This window comes from Bombus huntii, chromosome 1, assembly GCF_024542735.1.
Source record: "Bombus huntii isolate Logan2020A chromosome 1, iyBomHunt1.1, whole genome shotgun sequence".
NCBI lineage: Eukaryota > Metazoa > Arthropoda > Insecta > Hymenoptera > Apidae > Bombus > Bombus huntii.
In genome coordinates this window covers 10,930,726-10,951,570 of record NC_066238.1, presented here as the reverse complement: position 1 = coordinate 10,951,570, position 20,845 = coordinate 10,930,726, and the positions used below count along the sequence as shown (strand labels likewise).

Sequence of the window (20,845 nt, the reverse complement as noted above, 5' to 3'; positions counted from 1 at the left end):
GTCAAAATCCTATTACCTTGGTAAATTTTTCTTAGGAAGCTATCGAAATAGAACAAAGCTGCTATCGATGTATATAAAATTACTCTCAAATTGATAACAAAATTGACAAAAGATACGGTACAGTTACAATTTAGAAATTTTTAGCAAGTAGCGTATAATCCAACAGTTTCCATTGAATTTTCTTACAAGCTGCCGATCCCTGGCACAAAAATTTAAATTTCAGTGTTTTCCTTGGAAAGATCAAGTTTAGAGTCGCGGACTCATTCGACATTCTTGGCCGGTCTCGACTCGTTTGCATGCTGGCGCCACTTCGATGATCTAGACATCGTGCAAGACCGTTTTCTTTCTCTTCGAGTCTGGTTCCGATGGCTCGGCTTGGTCAAGTGTACGCGCGATAGCGCCGATAAGCACCGCCCAAGGAATAAAGGGTCCCTTTTTTCGTGGATCTCTTCCACGGACGTGGAACAAGAGTGAAATCCCGCGGAGGATGGTAATACTCGAGGGAGACGGTTCTTCGAATAAGACTGTGGAATAGTGTGTGAGTGAAGCGTGGTTTTCGGGAATTTAGCGGTTAAATGATTAAGAGAGGACATTGACTTTATTCGTGAAAGTGAGGATGGAATGAAGGGGAGAGATAAATGAAAAGAGTAATAAACTTGAAAGGATCTTCGTATCGTCGGTTTGATAGAAGAGTGATACATCTAACAAACCATCAATTTATTTGTAAAAATACCTATTAAAGTAAGAGCGTAATAAAACTATGATACTTATTTAAGAAGAATAACGTTTCAATTCAAAGTAGCGAGTTATAGTGAATAAGATATTTTGATATTCAAAGAAAGGAGAAAGATTCCAAGATTACTAATTGATTCGAAGGAAAATTATTTCGTTGTTAAGTAATTAATAATTGAAATTTTCTATTTCAATCTTCCTATTTCAAAGTAATTTTCTGGAAACTTTACTTCTTTTAGTTGTAGTACCGCTCCTCTAGGAAACCGATAATATGTAATTCGAGTAGAAGGCGTACCTGTTATTAAGGGTTCCAAGCTTCCATCGATTTTTTTTCTGAATAACTCTGGTGAATAGACGCGATAAAAGAAAGTGATTATAATATTTATGAAGGAATCGCTTATTACGGATTTAATGATAACCTGGATACCGTATAATTTAAAACGATTTTAGAAAAGAGCTGAAAAGTGAATGAAAACACGTTTATGAAGCGTAGTCGTATCATTGACTCTATCTTATAACACAGAAAAATGCGGAAAACGTTGTTATTTCGAAAGCAAGCAGTTTCGAAGCGTGTAGGCTCTCGTAATTTTCTTCGAAGTCACTTAGACGAGTTAACCTTATAAAAATCGTCCGAAAATAACGAACAGAAGTGCGTGTAACATTTACAGCGTTATCTCTATTGAAATCTCAATAATGATCTACCTACATTAACCACCGATTTCTCGTTAAAAGATCAACTTTCTCGGCTCAGGTTGGTTCGCTAAGCGGACGCCCACCTTTGCGCGAATTCTAAATCAAGAGCAGGAATAGGAAAAGGATACCACACTCGCGTAACCATCCAAACGTTTCTAATTAACTTGGAAATAATGCTCGTGTCGCGATTAGCGCTAGTTCGCGTCGATTAAAATTCCATCAAGAAAAACCAACGGCGGTCGCGACAATTTTATCTTAACCACCTGTTTCCTGAGAGCCGCAACCGGTCCACCTACGTCACGTCGCGTAAAACGTAAACTCCCCCCCTCCCGTGTTAGGATCTGTCGGTTGTACCTTTCGTTATTTAAACGGAATTACCGCGACACCAGCGTGACCGTCGCGTCACGTCGGTGCAGTGTGAAGAAAAATTCGCTCGTAAATTCGCGTCACCGGACAGGAAACGATCGAGCAACGTGTTTTATTTCGATTTCGAAACGGAGGATCGTGTCACGGTGAACAACGGGGCAACGAATAGTTGGCCAGTGGCAGGACGAGCGGTTATTACGGCGTTTAAATTCGTAATAGCCCGTTAATTTCGAGGTTTCGTTTGCTCAGCTGCAATCGATTACAAAGAGGGTGGCTCCGAACGAGCCTCGTCGACCCTCGTCGCGCGCGCGGGTCAACTCCGCTACGAAGCGTTAATCGCCGCGTTTTTCCTCCCAGTTTAAACTACTGTTTTCCGATTCATCAATCTCGGACAAACCTCGTTGAAATGCATCGAAGTCGAAAGGGTTTCGACTGGCAGGACGAGGGGCGGTTGGCCCGGAGAAAAACTGCCGCTATTTCTGTCTCCTCTCGTCTTTCTCTGTGTGTGCCTCTCCACGGCAAAAATTGTGTAAACTGTACTCAGGGGCAGAAGAAACGTCCCTTATTATTTACCCGCGCATTATGAGCTTTCGTGAAATACGAGCGCCTCGAGGGCGGGGGTGGAACTCTTCGTCCGATGGTCAACCGAACGACCGTTGCGCTCAGACGGATTTAATTAACGATACGAGTAATTAAAGTTCGGATCGGATACCAGGGGTTTTCGAGAGCGCGCGTATGTGCACGGTCGATCGAAAAAGCCAAAAAGATGTAAAAGAAAAAAAAATATGATGCAGTCGCCGCCGAGAAAGGGTCATTTTTAATTTAATCGAATAAAAAATCGGACGTAAACCGACCGCGTTGTACGACTATTTTTCTTGCAGCGTATACGAGCTCGCGTGGCCGGTATGCGTCCATTTTGAAATATTACTCGATTTCGTTTTGCTACACCCCACCGTCCAGTGATTCCAACTGGTACAGTACGAGCCAACGATGTATTGCATTAACAACCCTCGCTCATTCGCTACTATATAACTCTTTGTTTTAAATATACTTGTTCATTCGATGCAGTCACCAACGAAGCCTTTTGTTCTGTTCGATCGATTTCCTCTTTTTAAGCGTTTTATAAAGACCCGAGTTAAATGGAAGACTTTGAACGATGAATCATCCGACTTGAAAAACTGTCGCAGAGTGTTAGAGAGACGAAGGAAATAAATTCGTGCGCGGTATATAATCAGCTTATAATTAGTCTGTCTTCCGTTGCTACGATCCTCGCCTGGTTGACACATTCGAATCACGTAGCGGCCACGCTTCCTGACGAGAGAGAAAAAAAATCTGTGTTGGCTGCGCGTGTACGTGGAAGATTTTTCCGTGATGCAACGCAAACGCATGCACCGTGCAACGAGCCACGGGGCACGTGCCAGTCGTTATGACTTCCTCCGCAACCGAATTTAATTTACAACGACCGCCCTTGCCGCTCAATTTTCGTCCTCTCTGCACCCTCGCAACCCCGCACCCAGTCGTTTTCTGTGTTGGCATCATTCTCGGGAATGGTCCGCGCGTTTCTGGCGTGCCGTCTATATTTCTCTGTCCAAAGAAACGCCGCCTCGTAAGGAACCTAATTTCATGTTTTCTCCTCGCTCGCGCCTCGCGCTCGCTCGTGGACGAGCATACGAATCGCTGAATTAGAGACAAAACTGTCTCCAGTCCTCTCTCCTTCCTCGGGTTATATGTACCCTTCGTTCCCCTTTCTCATGGAAACGTGGCTCGTCCAGACCCGAGGAAATTTATGCGGATGCGTTGCTGCGCTGGGATTTAAATGGAGAAGAATCGATGGGGAAATTTAGCGAGTGCAACGTTGGAACGCTGAGATTGTTGGTTTCATGGTATTCTTGAGACGAACGTGTCGTGATTTGATTTCTAATTGAGGATAAGGGAGTAATTTTAGAGGTAGTTTCAATGTAAGAATTTCTTTTTAATTTCAAAGATTCGGGGTAGTTAATCCTTTCGCATCTGTGGATCTGTAAAAAATCTTAATGTCCTGTATACGACGTTATGAGGTATCCCTAATGCAACGCTGTCGTTAGTTTTGGTAAGAAATTTGTATGCTAGATATTTCATCTATGAATCCATAGATTCCTGCAGAAATTGATTCAGACATTTTATTCGTGGATTTGTAGAGACTACAGTAAAGTTCTTGATCTTTTACTTTACACGAAACGAAACATTTAGTATTATAGCATACTAAATATTAAATACGTGAAATATTTCGTCGAAAATGTCACACGAACGAAATTATGCGAATGCGAAGGGATAAAATTAATTTCCTTCTGAAGGAACACTTGCAAAATCCCAAAGTGGATCCTAGTAGACCCTAAAGTAAATCCCAAAGAAACCCAGCGAATTTTGAAAGTTCACGTAGCGAAGACGGGTGTGTGACGCGACGCGCGATGATATTTAAATGTGAACGACCGTCTCGAATCGCGCGTCGTCGAATCTCGCAGGACTCTTGCTCCGGGAACAGACGCGCGCGCCGACGACTTACGAGACCGTGTCCTTAACAGGCTGTCGATGATCGATTTCCGATAATCAGGAATCGAAGCTCGCCGAAACGAGAAAGGACGAATCGAGGGAAAAAGAACCGGCCACGGTCTGGTGGACGCCCGGTCCGGTGTATTTGGCGAAACTCGAGAATCCTCTGGTCGTACGCTGTTTCCTTCGTCTCTCTCGATGTCAGTCAAATCGAGCGGCGCGCGCATTAACGGTTATTAAAGTGGCCGACAGAATTGCCCAGAGGGGAAATTGAAAATACTCGAGAGGCTCGATAGGACGTTTCAATTAAAAAGGGGGAAGCCCCCTATCGGCGGAGGATCCCGTCGAATTTATTACCAAAATTAAACGCCCGCGCAAACAGCCCGATGAACGTCAATCTTTCTCGGGGCAATTATTCTCGCGGTCTCGAGAACGGCCAGATACACAACGAGATGCACAGCGAGCTTGGTTGCGATAATACGTCGCGGAAAACACAGAAGGGGTTGGAAAAAACGTGTGTACGTACAACGAAAACAACGGAAGAAGATCGCGAGTCCAGCGATTGTACGTTTATCCTGGCGAAAGCGGAGAAGCACAAGCGAAGGCACACCTATCGCTTAGTCAACCGTGTCCTTAACGGCCTGCCTGGGATCGATTTCCGATAATCAGAAACCGAACACCATCAACGAGCTTGGTTGTAATCGGAGTGGGTGGAGGAAGAATATGAGAGAGGAACCTCGGGCCGTAGGAGCGCGAAGAGAAGAGAAAGGGAAGCTTCACGGAAGCTTCGGAAGGATGAAGATAGGCAATGCACACTGCACAAGTGCACACGTATGTAGAGTGCAGACTACGGTCGAACAAAGTACCCTCGATCCTAGATCGGACTTGTTCTTCGTTTTTCCACCGCATCGGCTCCGGACGGTCGGTTTAATTAAAACTTTTCGCGTCATAATTGCGGGTCTGGTTGCTTGTTGGCGGGGCCATAGTCTCGCGAGTGACGTCTCGCGGCGGGCCGCCCGCTCCACGTCTCGACGCACGAAAATTTATCGTTAATTGCTTTTTATTTACGTCGACTCGGCTACGCGTTTATCAGCCTAAAGCATACTAAAAGGTATCCAGGATTTTACGTCCCAGTCGTTCGACGGATTTTACGAGTGGCTGTTATTTACAGTCGGATTGATTCTCGCGGTACGCAGATGGTTCTCGAGACTGTTCGCGAGAGAATCTTAAAAACCACAGGGACACTGTCAGGGACACGTTTGCGTGTACCTGTACGTGTACGTGTAGAATACTCTTTCTATCTCTTCCCACGGGAGAATACATTTTTGCGCACAGTCTCCGGTTGTAAATCTGCCCTGTTAGTTAGTCAAACGCATAATTCTGCGGCTGGGCCGCGTCCAACGAAAAAATATGTACGCACGAACCCGCGAAATCGCCGTTTCCTGCAATCGTAAATTTCATTAACGGCCAGATAAGCGTTTTATCGTTATCTGGTATCGGTCCGTGAAAAACAAAGGATGCCGTATAAAATAGTCGTTCGACTACCGAACTACATACTTGCGTAAACCCATCGGCGAACGACAGCGAGAACCGGTTAAAAACCGATGCGATGCGACTGGAAAAGGGGGAGAGCTCCGCGAATCGAAAAGCGCCGTGTTCACGGTTGTTCGGATCTGTTCGCGCGTGACGAGTTCTTTTCTCGGTCCATTGGCTTCGAAAGTTGAAAAACCTCGCGAATCGACGATTCAAGCGTTACCCTCGTCTCTGACTTATTAACTCGAGTAGTAAGGTAGTTGGGAAGTCAACCTATGAAAATATAGCCATGACAGTTTTAATGAACCTAGTCGGACGCCGTGGACCGTCCATACCGATTTTCTATCTTCTTGAGAACCAGTTTCTTCGAAACTGCTCGTCTTTTCTTACAGGTACACACACTGCCGCACATCTTGATCGATTCGGACGTAACAACAATACGTGAATCTCATTAAGCTGTATGAATTAATGGAAAACAGAAGATCGTAACCAATAGTTGTTTGGTAAATTATGTTCTTCTGGAATTATTATGAAATGTAAGTTGTTTATTTACAATCTTATCGATGACAAATAAAAAGGACACAATTAGTATAAAAAAGTAAAGGACACAATTTATTGGAATTAGATGCATAATTCGTCTCCTTATTAATTTCGAAGAATCTAGCGTATGTGCAATTTGACACTCAAATAATCTAAGAATAATGAAATAATAAAATTTCTCCATAATACTTGACACTTCCAAACACTAATTTTTCTATATTATATTAACTTCTAACTTTAGCAGACCTTATCGTACCGTAAGGATAAACCATCCTGAGGTTCTCTGTGTGTAATTTCGAAATAATATTCTGTCGAAAAGAGTCCGCTCACGCTTTTCACCAGTAATGTACACATATAACACACTATATCAAAGGGATTACGGTCATAAATAAATAAAGAAGGTGTGTGTCATACGAGGAGGAAGATGACCCAACTGTAAGAGAGTACTCTGTCCAATAGATCATCATTGCAGTCTAAGACGATGGCTCGTTACGTTCACCACTACGATACTACATATCGTTCAACCTTTATGAGACTTTTTGATTAACACGAGAAAACTCTTGAACGTCTCGTTTCCGAGCGTATAGCAATTCCGTAGACGTTACCCCGACGACGACAATAGCTATGGTGGTCCTGTCACGGTTTTTTCTTTCTTCGTCTCTTCGTTTTGCTTTCTTTTTTCTTCCGTCTGAGCTCGCCGGTGCACACGAATCCAGCGGGTTATTAGCCTCGTCTCTTCTATGATTAATGCCCGCTGGACTTTGGAAAATTGGCCGTGGCTCGACAAAAAAGTGGACGGATAAATGCGAGTCACGCGCGCCGACGTGCGTACTGCCGTTGATGAAACCTCGTGGTAGGTGGTTTGACTCTTTCGTGACACGAACGAAGAACGGTAGAGGGAATAGCTACTGAAGAAGAGCGTGGCTACTTGGGTGGGGAAGGCTAAAGAGACCCGGTCGGATGCGTGGCAGGAAGAGTTCGCGTGTAGCTCGTAAAATCGTGTCCCATAGGGTTCGTACATCCGGTCAGTTTGGTCGCACCTGAGCGTGACGCGTCATCGAATATTAATTAAATTTAGTACTGGTTTCGCTTTCGTGGTAACAGTGTCACCGTCGTTTTCGTTTATCCTGTGTTTATTTCCTTCCTTCTTCTTCGTTTGTTTTATAGCTAAAGGGAACAACGAAAGATTGTAAAACAATAAAGAATTCTAAGAAACTAAGTTACAAACTAGGCATCCTAATATCAGTTAGTTTCTATCAATTTCCCCTCCTGTCCTGGATTTTTTCTATAGTCAACCAGTTGCGTAGACTTCCACTTTCATTTCCTCCCACTACAAATTTCACTTGGTATCCAATTATATGCCTTGGATTTTGACTCCTCCTCTTTACTTTCTAATTTCTAACCAATCAACGTGTAGCATATATGTTATACGTAATATTTCCTACGTCATATGGAAAATTATTCACAGTCAATAAAAAAGTGTCAAACTTATACTCAAAACAATGGCGAAATAAATCACAATTAAAAATTATACAAAAATATGAAACAAAATATTTTTATATTTTGAAATATAGAACAGTCAATTTTACCTAACCATTTTAATCGACAAAGCAACCTCGTGCTATTAAATTGTACGAAGAGCATTCAAAGATCCACGAAACTTTAACACATTGCACAAATCTCGCGTTGTTATTTTTGCGATTGTTCGTCTTAATTTGAAACCGCGTTCTAGTATTTTATATACATATATTTTTATACACATATACACGACGCAATTTTTGATACATCATGTATAAACTCTTGAGTAATAAATTGACATTCGAAGTTTTCGTGATGGACAAAATTAATCGAAGACGAATGAACGCGATAACGTCCAAAAATAATTGGTCGATTAAACGCGTTAAACTTTTATCTAAAATAATGCATTACACTACCAGGAACGGTCCAAAACGTGCATACCGCAATACTAGTTATTAAAGTTGGTACATTCTTCTACATCCTTTTCCATTTTGTCATTGTCTCCTGCCATTGTCTTCTTTTATCTTTCATCTTCGTGTCATTGGTATTAGTAATGGCCAAAGGCGATGCCCTTTCGAAGGCATTTTTTTTCGTTGTGCGCCCCTCTCCGTTCGTTGGATGTAAGGGGTGGCTCAAGGAATGCGTCGACACACGTTTCGGATGGATAACGTTCGCAGGAACAAGGAAAGAATTTTAGTGAACGACGATCCCTGTTCGGTACGCTTGAGAAATGGAGCCGGTGTTCGCCTAAAATAGGAGCCGCGGACGTGGCGACAGCAGAGGAAAAAATTGGACGAGTGACGGGTCCGCGATAGGTTGCCACAGGGCGATCTGTTAATTGCTTCGTCCGTTTTTCACGTATGGTGAACAGCGATCGTCGTTATTTTTGTGGTTCATTTAGTCTCGCGAAGGAACAAGAAATAAGCAGGATGAATCACGAGAAGAACTCGTTCATGAAAACTTATACGATTAATTCATCCTTGATTAACACTCGAGTAAAAAGATTGTCATAAAAGCTTGTCGATATTCTCGTGATCAGGTTAGGTTCAATAACGGTGTTCATTGAACTTCGTTCTTGTGTATGACTTCCTTCTTTCTTTTCTTTGTTCTTGCACTTTGCCTCTATGACTCGTGCGAGTCCGGTCGATGCAGCTAAACGATACATTCGCGTGTAAAGCACGTGATAGAGCCGTGATAGCTACTCCAGTTATTGGCTGGTATAAGACAGTGTTCGATGCTTAGGAAAGGACTATACCGGAGAAAAAAATGGTACGAGTGACAAAATCAGAGAAAAGTATTGGTACAGTTAAACTAAACGAATGGAGAAAATCGTATGATCCTAAGTATTAAAACACACTAGCGTATTTATTCATAAAGATTTGCAAATGCATAATAAAGTACTCTAAACAATTAAGAATGTTACGTATCGATTACTGTACTTATCTCGTTTATCGCGCTTCTTTAAAAATCCATTTTTAGCATTCTTCTACCGAGCCATTGAATTGCAATTATAATCTACTTTGCAGTTATATTCATTAGACCATTTATACAGTATAGTTAATAAACTAATGCTCAAAATAGTAACTTCCTATTCCACCTAATTTTACTTACCGAATTATCACACATATACCCAAAACTCTACAGTTATTTCTGCTACGTTACTTTGGTATTAAGTACTTGCAACTTTCATTACTGCTCATTACATTACCATCATTATTAGCACTCTTGATCGTTCCGAGATTGACAAGCAGCTGCTCATCTCGAAGTCCGCAACGAGAGGCCGGTGACCCTTTTCGCTATTGATTTTTGGGATTTCGAACCGCGAAGGGCCACTACTCTGCTGCCGCGAGGGTAAATATTGGATCGTTGAGTCTGACGTTGATTGCGTGGAAGGGAACAAATGTAATTTTAATCGGTGCTCGAGAGGGGGAACGAGGGTCAGGCTCTGTCAACGTCGGGGCCGAAAGTTAGAACAATCCTGTACGTTCTTTCTCTGCTTCTCTTTCTCTCTCTTCGTCCACGCGACACGCTCCACGGAAGTGGATGAAAATATCGATCCACCGTCCGATCGATAGGTAACGGGGGGTGCTAGGGGGTGGCTGGTTTATCGAGCTCGTTGTATCGAGGTCAGTGGACACGTCGGTTGTCCGCAAGCCACGGAATATACAGATCGATTCTAATAAAAATCGATGCGACCGGTTCTATTGTCGCCAGTCGCAAAACGCGCAAGTTTATAATTTTTTTCCCTCGATCTTTGATTCCATGTGAAACAATGATCGTTTCCGGGTTTTCTCTAAAGTGTTTCTAGTAGGCGAATTCTACGGTTATGCGTTCATAAGACGCGGGTGCGTGGCTAGGTTGCTTTTTCGCGTTGGTACTTACGGATGTGTTCGAGTACCAAGATCGAGGCTGTTCACCGCAGTTTCCGATTTCATTGTCGGCGTCGGTAAGCCTGTGTGCAATGTGTCGTGAAATATTTAGATGGACACCGGAAACCATTCCGATGAGCAATATACCGAATGGTCGCGATCTAAGGACAAATTGCTCGAGCAGGCTAGGAAAATTTGACAAGTCTATAAAATCAATCGGAACCTGATTCGTATACTATATTAAAAACAAAGTATAAATACTCGACGTTACAGATCCGATATCTATGATGCCGATAAGTTCAGTAAATGTACCGCTTTATTTGCCAAGTCGGTTAACTTCACAAGATAAAAAGTAGAAGAAATTGATGGAATTATATGAGATAAGCGTAAATCGAAATACTTTGACACCAAAATTGGAAAAATCTGAGAAAATGGAGCTAACCACTTTAGCTTATGAACGCCTCAAATATCAACAAATTTACATATGTATATTTCTCTGAATTGCTTCATCTGAATTTCCTGAAATTTCTGTTTCACGATATCTTCGTCTCACGGTGTCTTTGTTCCAAACAAAGACGCAGAGGAACTTTGACAAATAAGGGAGCGTAGGAGACGACAAAAGACGAGTGAGCGTGCATCATATATCGGCCCGCAGGAATCGCGAGTCATCGAGTGGCCGACGATGGATACAATAACACAGTGATATCCGCGAAAAGATTTAACGATCGCCGTTGCTGGTCGACAGGCCGATGGGTGCAGTAACCTGCAGGGGCGTGACCGGGGCTTCTGGGCGCGACACGATATCGATTCTACTTAACGATAAGAGGACACGACGAAGCGTGTGTCATACAGAAGGAGAACAAATGCTAGCCCGACGATACTTTCGTTTGGAACGCAACGATCTCGCAATCCACGTGCGAACTTTACGACGCCGACGATTGATAGGAGCTCAAACGAGTATCGTATGTTCGCGTTAAAATGCGACCTCCGAAATGGCACGTAAATATAGTCCGTTTTCGTAGATGGTAATTCAGAGAGTAAACTTCCCTTTCGTGGTATCTAGTCGCATAAGGGTAAACTTTTCCATATCGAACACGTTTAATAGAACGTCAAGAAGTTCCTTATACGCAGAATGTTTCAGTTATTAGAATCAAATAGGGAACGATTTTATGTGTAAAAAATAACGATAGGCACGTATAGAGCAAATTTTTTTCAATTTAATGCTTTCTTGTAGAAAAAATTTGCTTTGAAATTCCGTGAATACACGTGTCTGGATAACGCCTACTTCGAATCAAAGTTTTTCCGGAACAAAAGATCATATGAAAAAATTGTATTCTACGTTCCCGACTTGTTTTTTCATGTAGAATCATCCTCTTTTTCGATTGTATCGTGATAACTGGGGCAACGTGTACAGTGCATAGAATGGTATAGGAAACATTCGAGTAGATTGGATCTCAAAAGCGAGCGGTCCTTTTTATCGACACGCAAAGTGTTTGGCAGGTGTATATTTGTTATTATTGTTTCGAAGTCGTTCTCTCGTTGGAGAACACGAAGGGACAAAGGACCCTCGAAGCCCCTTCTAGCCCGGTTAAAATATTGTTTCACCTCCGTGAACACGACGACTCCGACGACGCCTTGGTTGTTTCCCGTTTTTTCAAATTGAATCGCGTCAGTCCATTCTCCCGACTGCACACATACGTAACGCGTAGCTGCAGGAGAGAGAAACGGGATTGTGTAAAGAAGAACAGGAGAAGAAGGGAGAGAAAAGAAATGGAGAGAGGCAGGGCTTCGGTGAACAAACAGCTAGAATTCGATTTGTCGATTCGTACGTTCGAAAATCGAGCAGTCGTTCGGGCGATAAAACGGAGAACGGATGCCTTTCTCTCTTGAGGAGCTCCTCGAGAGAGAAGGGGCCGGGGAGGAGGAGGAGAAAATGGCAGAAAACCCTGTAACTCACCTGACGTTGAAGATTAGTGGCGATCCCAGGGAAATCAATACTTTAAACTTTCGTGTCCGTATGCTAGGGTTTCTAGGGCCTCCGGAATACGTTCGTTCCATGCGAGTTGGCAAGATTCTCTCTCTGTAAGATGCGACCTCGAAATTCGTGTATAACATAGTAACAAGCATTAGATGATTACAGGATCGGGTTTCAAGTTGGTTACAATGTTATTTATACGAGCGTCTAATTTTTAAGGCACACGGTATATTATCGCGCGATGAAGTCATCCCGAGTAGGTGACCCTTTAATTCTATTGAACGGTGAAACTTTTTGCGAACACGCGAGACAATAGAATCAACCACGTGCGGAGGAACTTATAGGTGATAATCAGCTACGAATATAAAATTTAGTAATATAGAATTTATGTATTAGATTAAAACTAACAATAAGTAGATAGTTCACTTGATTAGAATAATTGGCGAATCTCTCCGTTCTACAATTTACTTTCGTTTAGAAACTCGCGATGTGGTTTCGCTTCGCTTACCAAAAAAACACGAATCCCACGAGTGGACAATTCATTCGATTGTATAGTATAAATAATATTGTATCAATTATATCTTCATCTACGAAATCAAAGATTGTGTGAAAATACACTTCAGTCTTAGCACATTCGCTTGAACAACCGAAACGGCAAATTTTCCAAATTCTCGCTCGATCTGCGAATAAAATCTTCAGAACCGACCAGCGCACATCTATTCCGCGATATCAAACGAAATCAACGAATTCGTATCTCCACCCACGTGCCGCTGTCACGTGTGTAACACGTTCGAGCTACGTATTCCGATGCAACGTTTCGCAGACGGCGGAGTCGTTCGACACGTAGAAAAATTGGCTGGTTCGTGTGAAACTAGACGGTGAAACGGCCACGGGTAGAGTTGAACGACGGGGTATGCGTTTTTCGGTACGTGCTCCGCGCGTCGTGCTCGATAATAAAGGGGGTGAGCAGGTGGATGAATAAGGAACAGCAAGAAAGGGTGAATAAGGAAGGTCGAGGAAGGGTGTGTAACGCGAAGGAAGAAAAGGGGCGCGACTCGTTTCGCGCGAAGTTTCAGCTATCACGCGGTGGAATTTATTCCCGTTTCTGGCTCGCTCACCGTGGCCCCCCTCAACCTGTGGCTCGGCTGGCCTGTTTACGATTTATATTTTCGTGCCGCGCGTCGATGACAAATGCCGGCAAAGTCTGCGTTATCCGACGACGAGCGGAAAGAGAATCGGCGTAAACGGACAATAGACAACGCCGTAATAGACAACGATTTGACACTTGGTGAATTAATTTAGAAAACGTGTTCACTTTTCTGGGAAATTTAGTTGCTGTGATTTTTCTATGTTTTTAACTGACGCTTTATGTACACATACGTACGATCGCGTATGTGTTTTTACACTTGTCAGAGAAAATCATAATTCACGAAACAGCAGGAGCGAAAGCTACGCGTTTTTATACATTATTAAGCTTCGTTCACAGTGAGTGACATTTACTCATTGTTAGAGGCATTACTCGGTGACAAGTGGGCCGTATTCGACGTTTCAGATTTCGACGATAACATTCATACATTATATCCTATAGAGAGAAATATTTTGTGATTTAATCTCAACTGTTTATTCAACGAAGCATACCTTGCAGGTTGTATTCGATCTCTATCATTATTTTATAATACTATTACTTTTGTTCTCCTATATTATTTTACCTGACAATAACAAATGGTATTATCCAGAACGTGTTCAGATAAAAAAATACACGATCATTAGTAAACTCAGGAACAAAAACACCCATTCTTCGCCTCATTATCCTTTCTCCAATTCTTCCTCGAACGTAACCGCACAAAAAATCGCACGGGATACGCGCTACGTAAATTTTCGCGCCACTTTCTATCCGTATTTTGTATGTGTCGTGTCCAGTCGCGATTTTCGACATTCGGAACAAACGAGAAAAGAATCCTCGGTTAACGAGCGGTCGCGATAAATAGCGACCGGTCGCAAACCAGCCGAAAATGAATCGCTGAGCAATCGGCTACGGGCCTTGCTGGAGGGAACGACAAAGGCGTGTTGCAGTCGCGTTGGCACAATGACCACGTGGCCATTAATAACGATCAAGCCGTGATCCGTGCCCGTCGCCGAAATCGTGACGCATTGTAACCGTTCGCCGTAGCTGCCGCGACAAGAGAAACGCTCGATCCGCGTTTGCAGAAACGGCTCGATCCTTCCTTTAACCCTTTCACGACGGATTTAACGCGTCTGTACGAGAAACGGGGACAGGAACAAGCGATCTCCCGAGGCTGTCGTAAAGCGAGGGATTCGAAATGGTGAGAAGCGTTCGCCGGTTTTTGTTCGACGATTTATTCGCTGACAGCGGTCCGTATTTCCAGCCACGCGATCCTCCGCGTCTACAGGAGATCGCGCGGAGAAATCTCTGTCACGTGGACCTGTAAATCTGTCCGAAATCGCTTGGTACGGCTCAGTTGAGCGCTGATCGGTAGTTGAAATAGTTGAGATGAAAGCTTGTAAAATTGTAATTATTGACTCCATTGGTATACTTACGTTTTCACACTAAACGTTGGGTATAGCAGAGCGGCAGATTTCCTGACGCGTGACTGTGAATGCTAATGGATTAATATTACAAAGACCAGCAGCGTTATTTGAACCAATCGTGCCGTTCTGATTGATTGATATTAATTAGCAGAATTAGTTTCGTTAACAAGTATAATTATACAATTAGTTAAAAGAAGGCATTATCTGAATTTCTAGGAATAAATGGACTTGAAAGAAAGTGATGAAGTATTTCTTGTATTTTATTGAAAATAATAACGGACATGACAAGGGCATACTTAAGAGGAATATCAGAAAAGGAAACTAGTATTTCTAGTATCGAATAAAAACGGAAGGACAAATTTAAATTGGAAGTAGAGATTGTAAATTTCTACCTACCTGCTTGTCAACGGTTGTCATTAAGGTGTATCTACGCGAGCGATAATCATAGAACGCAAAACTTTCGTGTTCGAAGGTTTGATCTAAGTGCAGACTATACTTCCAGTCGTAGACTTAAGGCAGTAACTTCTATTTGGTAGCTACTTTTTCATCGAGTTAGAGAGATTCGCGTTTTCCTTCGGTGGCTGGACTGCGTAATAAGTAGTCCGGGCGACATGGACGGCGCGGCAAACGAGAAACGCGAGTTTTATGCGAGTTGAGAGGCATTCAGAAAGCACCGTGTGTGTCTTGAATTATACGACTACACGTGGTTACGGTCGTATACGCGATGGCCGCGAGCACCTCGTTAAACCTTTCGCTGTTGCGCATAAATACGCTCGTTGCACGCTACTTGTTTTTCAGATCGGGTAAATACGTTGATTATATTGCCGGTGCCACGAATAACGTATCAATTTCCCTCTTGCCGGTACACGTACGCGTCCAAGGAATTCGTTCGTGCCTCGAATCCGACGTTTCGAGCACTGTCAATGCCCGATCTCTCAGCGAGCACTTCTTTTTTCGATCCGACTAACGAACGAAAATTACTACCGGTACACGAGCGATTAGTGTAGCGTAATCGCGTTTAACTGGCGTCCAGTACGCCTACTCGACTCGCATAAATTAACCGTTCTTTAACACCATAGTTCCGACTCGCAAGTGAAAATCAAAGACCTGAAAAGTATTTAAATCGACAGCAATTCGTCATGCGCGACTTGTAATCGTTTCGCTTGACGATCTATTAATTTCGCGAAAATTATCCTTAACGCGAATTCTGTGTTTCGAGTTACGGTTCAGGTAGCGCAATAACGTACGCAATAAACGACAGCGCATGCATTATACGACACGTACGCGTGCTAAATTGCTGAATTACTTCACTCATGCGACAAAACTATACTACTTAGTTACAACGTAGTTAGTGACACACCACTTGCTCTACTTCGAGAAGATGCGTTACACTTATCCACCATTGACCATTATGTCCGTCATTATATCGGCAGGGTCGTGAACCCTTTACGATATCGCAGCTAAGTAGTTCTTTGAAGCGACGTTGATAGGATCCTTTCATCGAAGGATATAATAAGATTTTAGTATCTCTGAAGCATCGAAGTTTACACGCCAGAATGTAGAATGGACGAATTGTCAAAGTCTAGAATCAGGGACGAATGAGGGTATATCTCAGTTTAATTCTTTTGATTCGACGTGCCAATAGATAGATTGCCAAAGTATGGATATACGTAGATTTTAATCATAACCACCGTCAATTCTATCAATGACTATAATAATTTTTCTCGCATCTAATTCGCTATATCGATTCCATTTTACCTTTCTTACTTGTTGGTATTCTGAAATTGGATTTCTGAAATCCCTTCGATTTTTCTTATCATCGAGTAATTTACAATTTCTATTAAAAGAAGTAAAATACTCGTCCACAAGTATCCACTCTAACAATAACTGTCGCTTACATCAATCGGTATCACTACGTAATGCTTTAATTAAGAACCTCGCCACAGAACGTTACGCTTTTACAAAGATACGGCCGTATCTCTTCAAAGTGTCCGACGTTGTAGTAGAGCCCGAAGCGGACAAGCAGAAACGGCTAATAGAATCGTATGTGAAGGGGAGAGAAGAAACGCGTGGGAGGAGGCGGGGTAAATCGGATTTCCCGCGAAATTCCATTTTTATCCGTCAGCCGTTTTCCCCGTTATTGCGGCGAAGGAGGTAGGCAGCAGCTTGGCCGGAGGTTCGGCTTCGAAGTCGTGGTGTAGGCGTTCCAACTGGCTCTCTTGGAACGCCTAAAGCGTCGGCAGCAACGCTAGAAGGACTATTATGCCCATCTGCCGGCATAACGAGGCGTAATTGAAATCTCTCGTATATACGAACGTACGGTCAGGCTTTCTCACGTTAGGGCCACAATTAGCTTTATTGTCGCGTCTGCTTGACGGGGACATCTCTCTAAGCGCGGCGCGACGGTATTGCTCGACGACCAACGACGTTCACGAAGACACAGGCGCCGCTCTTCCTGGTAGGAGGACAGCTGATTGCTCGGTGTCACGATGATTCTCTCTTCCCCCGTTGTGTCCTGTTGTTATCAGTCTCCAAGCTGACCCATCGCGAAATCCGATGCCAACGAGAATTGCGAGAAAACGAGACTCATAGGAGCGTGCGTTGGCGTAGCGTGCCACTTAGACCTCCCCTCTTCGCAATACGCGGAATTATTGAGGCGCACCGACGTTACGATAGCGCGGTTTCCTTCCCTGCCTGTTTCCATTCGCAAGACGATCGGGCAATGTTACGCCGTAATTGAATATTTTTCGAGGGTTGGTTAATACCGTTGGAGGCGCCAATGACGAAACAGGCGTTACCGTCAGGCAATATTAGCAGGATAGATTTAAACGTATTTTCTAAATGGAAGATTGTATCGAATCGAATGGAAGACAGAGAAGATTAAAACGAGTTTATAATTTTCTGTTACAGGTTTCAGGAAGTTGCAGTTTAGAATTTTTAAACTCTTCGCATTTAGGGGTGAGATATTTTATGATTTCATTTATTTGAATTTATATTAATATTAATTTCTATAAATATTAATCTATGGATTAAATACTTCTTATGTTTGTTTTTCAATATTTAAGATTGAATGTTGTTTCGCGTAAGTGAAGATTGAAGTGATTTTTGCCTGAAGATTCCGACTATTAGTAGAGTAGATTGTTTAAGGAGAAATGGAAGTGAGACATAAATACAGTGTCAGTTTACGAAAGATCAAGGTGCTCATATTTGCTAATTTATGTCTCTATTGTGTTGAGCAAAAATTCAAACAACTGTCTTTGATTTCTATCGCGTGTCATCTTTTCTTCTCAGAACCGAATGATGTATCTCGCCCTAGGTGGCCGACAAGTCCCAGCACGTTGCATCAGCGTCATCGACATCGCGAGATATCTCGTCCATAGATAAGAGAATTTACACTCTCCTTCCTTACGCAACAAAGACGTAAATTATAACGAAAGAATGAGATACTATCTAACAATTCGATCGATCCAGTACGAAACGCAAAACCCTTTCACTAAGGGGGTGAAACCAGTCCAGGAGCTTGTTAATTATTACCAGCAGCTATCGAACATCTGTTCCGAATCATAACTCTGGCGATAATTAAACGTGAAACTTTCAGATCGCCGTTGCGATCGTTTATGCTAAAAAATACTTTGATCTACGAGGGATAAGAAAAGTGGTTCGGTGTCGTGTAGCGGTATTTTTCCGTGTTGCACGAGGGGGGCGAGTTGTCGTATTGTCGTATCGAGAAAGTGTCTCTCGTTAAGGCTTATCGAAAGGCGGCCACCACGCGAGAAAACGAGAATCACGCGTGTATACGCATTCGTACTTCCTAGGGACCAGTGATTGGTTATATCGATACGCATCGGCCGACACGTCCGCGTCAGGACGACAATAATCTCGTTAAGAGAGGAGTGCGTAGAGCTGGCCCTTGCCCTGGGGAAATAAACGACACCGGAGCCCACGATAATTTCGTCACCAAGGAACGTGGCTCGGGAGCCACGTTCGCCGAGTTCCTTCCTAACCTAACTTTCACGGGCACAGACGGACCTACGAGGAATCTAAAAAAGACCTGGTTCCCGGTTCTCGCCGGCTCGCGTCGTCCTCGAATCTTGTTACACGCTCGTAAATTTGATCCCACGATAATGTAGTCATCGACGACACGGAATGGTTGTTCGTTATGAAAAATGACTCGGATTCGAAGCTCGGAGGTCGAGTTAGTATTTCCAAGATCGGTAAACCGCTGGTTTTTACGTTGAATTAAATACGGCTGCTGGCCGCTCAGGCTTTTAGTAGTTGATTTATACGGATGTTAACATAGTCATTAGCGTTCGTTGATGTCCGGTTGTAAGAAATGATTATGCATCAACTGGATTGGTTACTTCCTCGGGATACGGCCTGGAGAATGGTCATGTATTATAATTTATGAATACGAGACACGCGAAATTTTTGAATGTTTAACTCCTCGTGAGGAGCGGTAGGAGGATGTTTTAGTTTACATAAGTAACAAGATAGTAGTAGACCCATCTATTAATCTTGTAATATATTTTAGTCGATGACTGTTTCGTACGTGGATGGAAAGAAATAAATTTGAATAACTACACGATTAGTTTTCAACGACAACTATTTTATCTACTTATTTGAAAAAAGAAAACAGAACACCAACGTTATCTGATTTCGCAACAAAATAGTTCACTGTTACTATCGCCATCTATGCGGAGGATTACAAGTTCTGCAAAACTTACGTCGTTCCAAACGTTCTTCGAAATAAGAATTTCATTGTGAACCTAACTCAATAAAGAGAAACTTGCGAAATTCGATCCGTGTAAATTCCACGGTCCCTGGAAACGATCTCCTTGCAGAGCGAGGCGTTTCCAGGTGAACGGGAGTTAGATCGTTGGTATCATTAGCCGTAGTCTTCGTGCAGCCTTCTTGCCGCGAATAACTGAACAGGGACATTAGGCACGTAGGTAGTTCGCGTGCTACCTAATGTAGGATCTTGATCTGGTACTAGAATAGATCGACGGGGAAGAATGTTCTTCCGAGAGAGGTGAGTCGCCCGCGGAATGTTAACCAGACGTCGTAACTTGCGTTTATCGGTTCTCGATGTTATTAGTTCCGCCCCGTGGTACTCGGAGAGCCATTCAGCAGAGGCGCTCGTTCCTCCGTTCGCTATATATCCACTCCTTTTAATTGTTTACCCGTGGTCCCAGTAAATTAAACTTCACCGAGCACGATCGATACCATACTCGCGCACAACTACCAAGGGCGAAGGTAAGAGGAGCCGAGGCTGACACAGGCCAAGTCGTCGCGTGCGACGAGATTTCAATCGCGTTCAAGATTCCTTTAAGTTCTTCCTTGAAATCGGAAAGTACATATCACGACCGAGATCGTACGAGCTATAACGGTACAGAAAATACGCTATTGTCGAAGTCGTCAGAATTCTATTACAGGGTCAGGATCAACATTGAAGTCTCTTCTCTTTCTCTTTCCGTTGGCACGGTTTAGCCCGAAAATTTTCGATTCACAGCGCGAACTCAATCACGTTCGACTTTCTATAGATAGATACTTCTTCGAATTCGTGAAGCGTAACAGCCTTCGAGCTGGCGAAGATTCCAGTTTCATTTGTTACGTCTGTCTGACGAGCCGACGAGCGTCAAGACGATCACGAGGAATTCTATCGAACACGTTGAACGCGTTCCAAAATTCGTATCGAGTCATCGTTCCGATTACGAGCAACGCTATACTCAAGATCCATCAACCAAAGTACCATTTAGCGAGTCTATGTAACGAACCATGGCAAACGTGAAAGCGTGCTTAAAACCCGTGTAAAAGCAGATCGAGTTAAATAGCTTTATCGAGGTGCGTTAAAACAAGCCTCCTCGGAGGATCGATCGGCTTGGCTCTGGTCGTTGCAGACCAATTACAGTCGAAAGTCATTACCAGCGGGGGGTTGAATTTTTCTGCCGATCCAGGGACCAGTATCTCTTCGACGTAATATCCGTCAGGGACGAGTTCCGTATTTCAGGACGGATCGTTGGAACCGCGTTCAACGTCCATC

The 20,845-nt window shown here is 43.2% G+C and overlaps 1 protein-coding gene across 3 annotated transcripts in view; it reads left to right on the top strand.

The window, feature by feature from the left end:
- LOC126868202 (discoidin domain-containing receptor 2-like) overlaps positions 1 to 20,845 on the top strand; it is a 134,489-nt gene that overhangs the window by 22,377 nt on the left and 91,267 nt on the right. For 2 of the 3 annotated variants that reach the window (XM_050623461.1, XM_050623451.1), the window contains exon 2: positions 17,716 to 17,763. The exons of the other annotated variant lie outside the window; for it this stretch is intronic. The gene's annotated coding sequence lies outside the window, so the exon portion shown is untranslated. The remainder of the gene's footprint in view (positions 1 to 17,715; positions 17,764 to 20,845) is intronic. 3 annotated transcript variants of the gene reach the window in all.